This window comes from Bos taurus, chromosome 2 (genome assembly GCF_002263795.3).
Source record: "Bos taurus isolate L1 Dominette 01449 registration number 42190680 breed Hereford chromosome 2, ARS-UCD2.0, whole genome shotgun sequence".
Lineage (NCBI taxonomy): Eukaryota > Metazoa > Chordata > Mammalia > Artiodactyla > Bovidae > Bos > Bos taurus.
Window position 1 is genome coordinate 95,665,127 of NC_037329.1, and position 6,484 is coordinate 95,671,610.

The window sequence follows — 6,484 nt, forward strand, 5'->3', positions numbered from 1 at the left end:
AGCTTACCACGTCAAGAAGGTGTGAGCCCTAAAGAAGCTTGCCTTTTCTTGGGTAACTTAAGGAAAGTGAGCTGGAAGAGAAGGGGGATGAGGAGAAGAACCATATAATCTGCCATCCAAACTGGAACACCTTTGAGAGCAAAAGGAGGTACTATACATAATGCTGCTGGGACAAAGCGTGTCAACAGTGACTGTCCCCAGCAAACCAGGTCAGGTAGTCGCCCTGGTGAGAAGGGATGGTAGAAGGAAGCAGGGTTGCACTAGCAGGCAAAATCTATCTTAAAGACCATAAAATAAAATCCACTCACAGTGCCTGAGATGTAATTAAGATTGGGGGCTAGAGAGCAACTTCCCATAGAGTGTGAAAGTGAAAGTGTTAGTCGTTCAGCCATGTATGACTCTTTGTGACCCCATGGATTGTAGCTCACCAGGCTACTCTGTCCATGAAATTCTCCAGGCAAGAATACTGGAGTGGGTAGCCTTTCCTTCTCCAGGGGATCTTCCTGACCCAGGGAGCGAACCTGGGTCTCCTGCATTACAGGTGAATTCTTTACTGTCTGAACCAACAGGGAAGCCCCCCATAGGGTGTGGTTATTGGTAAAACTCAGGTCAATAATTATTTACTGAGTCCCAGGTAGGTGCAAGGCACCACAAGGGCATAAAGACATCTCAGGCATTGCTCACAATACCACAGTAAAGCTCAGAGTCTAATGGTGGCAATAAGACAAGTTCACAGATAGGTAAACTGCCAATGGAAATATACAAAGCACTCTGAATTCCAAGGACATATACAAAGAGATACATGGATTCTAAGGAATGAGAGGTCATGTCTACTGGGAGACAGGAAAAAGCACCATGGGACATGTAGCAGTTAAGATGAATTTAGAGTCTGCTCCAATGGTTCTCAACCTTGACTGCACATTAGAATCATTTGGGGAGCTTTTCAAACTCCTGTTACCCAAGAAGTACCTGAGACCAGTCAAAACAGAATCTCCAGGAAAGGTATTCAGGCAAAAGTATTTTGAAAGCTCTCTCTCACTGGTAATTTCAGTGAAGAGTCAAAGTTGAGAACCACTATTGTAGAAAGATGAATAGGCATTAGCTGGCAGGAAAGGTGGGAAAGAGAGGGAACCATGGAGAGAACAGATGTTAGTTAGTATATTCCATTTTTGGTAGGCACACAGAGAAGAATCATCCATTGGGAATTATATATGGAGAAGAGGCACCAGGGCAAAAATAATTTAACCCCCACCAGGAAAAAAAATTAATTAATTATGAAACCATTTGCTAAGGCCAATAACAGGGATGGATGGGGAAAGGATGCACTGAACATCAAGGGAACTCAGAATGGTAATAAATCCATCATGAATCATACAAGCCATCTGATAACTTCTGTTCCTCACATTAGCATCCCATTAAGCCGTTATTAGTGAGAGCAAGGAAACTGAATGAAACCAGCTTCCTGGGTTAGCACTAGCAGCCGGGAGAGAGTTAACAAGCTGCAGTCTTCCACTGGCATCTTTAAGGACCTGAGCTCTATTTGTAAGGGATGCTTAGAGGCCCCAAATCTTGACCTATCACGCTCCTGCTGTGGAAGTTTGGGGGGCAGCTAGAATTAATCACAGTGGAGACACAATTTACCGATCAATATCAGCCAATTAGAAGGCTCCCTGCTGTGGAGAGTTCCCTTGGAATGCCAGATGACCTCTGCCCTTGACTTTTCATGGGGGCAGATGTTTCTTTATCACAGCTGCTGGTAAGTATGGTATTAGAGGGTGTGTAGCTCATTTCACAACATGCCAACCCCACCAGGGCACCTTGAAGCTGAAGATTCTTAGGACTTACATATGAGCCACCTGTCCATGGAAGACACAGACGGAAATTGTATCAGTAATTAATTCACAGCCAACGTGCCACTTTTTCTGCAAACTAACCCCCAACCTTCAAGAAGCCATTGATAACAACAGAAAGTAGGAAACTCAGTCTTTCTGGTGAATTCACTCTGGTGTCGCTCTCTTGCTCTACTGCTTGTGCTGTATCCATCAGAAGAGAGGAGATTCCAAGACCTGGAGCACAGCCAGAGGTGGCCAGATTTTTAACACATCAGTTTTGCCAATGGCCCATCACAGAACCACCTAGTGGGGAAAAAATCCTAGTAGCTGCCACTGTGTTCTGTGGTATGGTCAAGGGACTCAAGACAGAGCTTCAGCATGGGCTCTAGGACCTCCCATCCTCCCTGAACTTATGTGATAGCTGTTTGTCATTATTGTTTATAGAGTCAGACCAATTATTTTTTATCACTTTTCTGAGATCTTTGCCACAGAGGTAATAAGCCCCAGGGCAAGAAAGTTTAGAAAAAGAGAAGTAAATAATTTTGGAAAATGTTCTGAAATTTATCATTTATTTTTCTGCTTTTTACTTTCCAATTTTTATTTTAAAGAGAAAAATCTATTATTTACAGCCTTTCCTGCAGACTCCAGGACTTCAGGCATTTGACCCCAAACTCCTTATTTGTTTCATCCTCTCTTGAAGGACTGCAATCATGGTTTCTTCAGATGCACACTTAAGGAAAACTTCTCAACTCTTCTCCAAGAATCCCCTGCCTCCATCCCTAGAGAATCATGGCTTCAAAATGAAACATAAAACAAAGTTTTGAGCTGACTTTGGTAAGTACAAGACCTGGGGCTTGTGATTCCCTCCCCTGCCCGTACCCCAATCCATAAATCTTTTCATTTAAGTCAAACTTGATAAAAACAACAATTTAAAATTTCCTTGAAGGGAAAAAACAAGTTTTTGGAAGGTCAACCTAGAAGTTGTGAATGGATATGTTAGGGACAGCATCATAGATTTTGCCTTGGAAATATAGGAAGAGAAGGAAAGTTTCATAAGCTGATGATATTTCTACAAATTAGACCCAAGAATTTTGAAGTATTTAAATGCACCACTTGGGGCCAACCTCTTTCTGTCTTGAGCCTTCTCATTCACCAAATCCCTAAGTGATTCACTCTCTAAGCCCGTCCCCAAATATAAAGCAGTCCTCCCATATCACCTGATCTGAGGGATGACTCTGCCCACATTCATCACTGCTATAAAAGGGGACATTGTCACCTTCCTATCTCATCACCTAGCTCTAAAAGCTTTGAAACCCTCTGCTGCGTTGCACTCTTGCCAAAAACGTTTAGCTTGATTCTTATCAGGAGAGAAAAACCCAGACAAGTCCAAATCAAGAGACATGATGCTTGTGTGAGTGCAGGCACAAAACTGGCAAAATGTTAAAGCAATCACTGGGTCTAGTAAATAGTATCAGGACTATATTACTTTTTCAATTTTTCTGTAGGCTCAAAATTTTTTCAAAAACCCAAGGTGTACCTCACACTGACACAGTGTTCGATCTGCTGCATATAGCAGTCCATGAATTAACTCTGATAGTAAAAAAAAAAAAGTCTTACACTAGTATTTGGCACAGGAAATGAAACAGATTCTTAAACCAATTTTCAACAAAACTAGAGGATCTTTATGAAATACTGAATTCCCTTTATCAGGAAACGATCTCTTAAAGGAAAATAATACCATGTCCAAGGGACCAACTTCCTCATGAACAGAATTAGAGAAAGTTCTTCTCTCCACGGTGACAAGTCTTGTTTAAACTGCCTCATCAAAAGATGAAGAATTCTCAATTAACTAACTCAAAGCACTCAGATATCAAAATGGCAAATTTTCAGGAGAAAGCCACTGCTTTAGATATGGAAGGACCTCAGAAGTAATTTTAGTAACTACATTAAATGGTAAGTAGGTTTCCTGCAATGTGAATGAGACCAAAAATGGATAATCAATTTATTTTATCTAAGAAATGTTAGACTAAATTATACTTTAAATTTCTTGATTTAAGGTCACCAGTTATATTTACTTGTATAGCCACATACATATTACATGATACAAACACGTATATGTGGCATGATACAGAACATGCTTCTAAGCACAATTTATTAGATTTATTTACCACATTGTTTACAAGTTTTGTGCCCAGGAAAGACATTAGTCAACTTATACTATTTTTAACTGCCTAGATGAATTTGTATTAGAATATGAAAATTTATCAAGTTGTCTATTATTTTTGTTGATTAAACACACTTCTTTAAAAAATATTGTAAGTTGACTAATGTCTTTCCTGGGCACAAAACTTGTAAAGAATGTGGTAAATAAATCTAATAAATTGCACTTAGAACCACATTATGCATCATGCCACATATATGTGTTTTTATTATGTAATATGTATGTGTCTATACCAGTCCATTCTAAAGGAGATCAGCCCTGGGATTTCTTTGGAAGGAATGATGCTAAAGCTGAAACTCCAGTACTTTGGCCACCTCAAGCGAAGGGTTGACTCATTGGAAAAGACTCTGATGCTGGGAGGGATTGGGGGCAGGAGGAGAAGGGGACGACAGATGATGAGATGGCTGGATGGCATCACCGACTCGATGGATGTGAGTCTGGGTGAACTCCGGGAGTTGGTGATGGACAGGGAGGCCTGGCGTGCTGTGATACATGGGGTCACAAAGAGTCAGACACAGCTGAGCTACTGAACTGATGTGTCTGTACAAGTAAATATATATAACTGCCGACCTTAAATCAAGAAATCTGAAGCATACTTTAGTCTAACATTGGCTCAGATGGTAAAGAATTCGCCTGCAAAGCAGGAGATGCAAGTTCGATTCCTCGGTTGGGAAGATCCCCTGAAGAAGGGAATGGCTACCCTCTCCAGTATTTTTGCTTAGAGAATTCCATGGACAGAGGAGCATGGCAGGCTATAGTCTATGGGGTTGCACAGAGTCGGACAGGATTGAGCAACTAACACTTTAAGAGATCATTAACATGTATAAGAAAGAAAAGACAAACAAAGAGTAAAACCATCACAAATTGCGTATCTATAAAAAGAAAATATGCAGCACATTGTGTATTTTCAACATGATTAACAAGGCTAATAATCTGTATTCAGAAGCATTAGTCCATGTAGCACATGCTACTTAAGGCTCTCGGACTGATGATCAGAATAATAATCATGAACAACTTTTCCTGAATGCTTACCAAGTGCCAGGCACTACATTAAGCACTTTGCATATATTATGTCTTGTTTAACCCTCATTTTGTAGAGAAAGCTCCTCAGACCCAGAGACGTTGAGTGATCCGCCCAAGGTCATGTGTTTCATAAGTGGTCAAGCAGAGGTCCAAATCCAAGTGTCTCACTTCAGACCCCACACTTACCACCATTCCAGGCACTGCAACTGTCAATGAGCGGCTCAGAATGAGAGCGTGAATGGGACCACTCATGCACAAGCCACCTCACAGCATGACAAAACGGTATAACTGTTCTGTTCTCCATTTGTTTTCCAGGTCGAAATCTCAAATACTATAAGACAGAAACTGTACAGTACTGTCTGCAGGTGGACCACATTGTAGGGGAAATAACGTGATTCAAGCCAGCCACCTGCCCCTGCTTTCCAGGATTCTACCACTCAGCTCTGATCAAGCTAGCATCCCTCCTCCTGTCACCAGCAAAGCCCATGAAACATTTCCAAGAATTAAAAATAGAATCTGGGTAATAAAATAAAGTCTAACCTTTTTTCCCTTTGTGCTTGGACAAAGGAAATAGTTTCATTTGCTCATAGTGGGGCATGTGCAGAGGCCTCACACTGGCCATTCAGACCAGTTCCTAGAGCAAAATGGCCATGCCCACACCTCGGCTCAGGGCATGTGCAGGAGCGCTGTGAATGGCACTGCAGTTCAAGTTGGTGGCAGCAGGCTGTGTGCACAGAGCCGCTGCTCTGGCACTGTGACCCAAAGCCCTGAGCAGCATGCCTGCGCCGGACTCACGAAAGCTCCGCCCCCTTTCCTCCATAGTAAGACTTCAATAAAGCAGCCCTGCTAATGGCTTGTTGGGGGGAACGTGTGCTAAAGAGCAAGGTTCCCCAGCTTCTGGGATCTAATGCCCGATAATCTCGTGGAGCTGAAATAATAATAATAGAAATAAAGGGTATAATAAATGTAATGCGCTTGAATCATCCTGAAACCATCCCGCCCACCCCCACCCCCAGGCCAAGGAAACATTGTCTTCCTAAAAACCAGTCCCTGGGGCCAAAAAAGGTTGGGGATCCCTGCTATACAGCACAATCTCGCATCTGTCCATTTTCTGATCCAAAAATAAAACTTTCCTTGGCTTCTGATCCCAGCTTGGCCTGATTCTGTTGGCCAAAAGGACCCCAAGCAGGAGCACCCTTGCTGGGGACCAACTCTGGAAAGTAAATGACTGTCCCCAACCTGAGGTCCCCACTGTGAGATTGATCATGAGAACCATTTTTGCCCTGGAAAGCATGGAAAGGCCCTGCTAACAGGGGAAAAAATCAACCTGGAGCCTAAACAGGAAAGAACCTTTCTCGTCCACAGATCAGAAGTGGGGCTAAAGATTTTGGTTTTACCTGACTTGAAG

The 6,484-nt window shown here is 42.3% G+C and overlaps 1 long non-coding RNA gene across 2 annotated transcripts in view; it reads left to right on the forward strand.

Moving 5' to 3' along the window:
- The window catches only part of LOC100847666 (uncharacterized), a 32,469-nt gene extending 26,423 nt beyond the window's left edge, over positions 1-6,046 (forward strand). Inside the window, exons 2-3 of one of the 2 annotated variants that reach the window (XR_003031182.2) lie at positions 2,462-2,666; positions 5,392-6,046. This is a non-coding gene — a long non-coding RNA (uncharacterized lncRNA). The remainder of the gene's footprint in view (positions 1-2,461; positions 2,667-5,391) is intronic. The other variant, XR_003031183.2, reaches the window with a different exon arrangement.
- Positions 6,047-6,484: the final 438 nt, after the last annotated feature.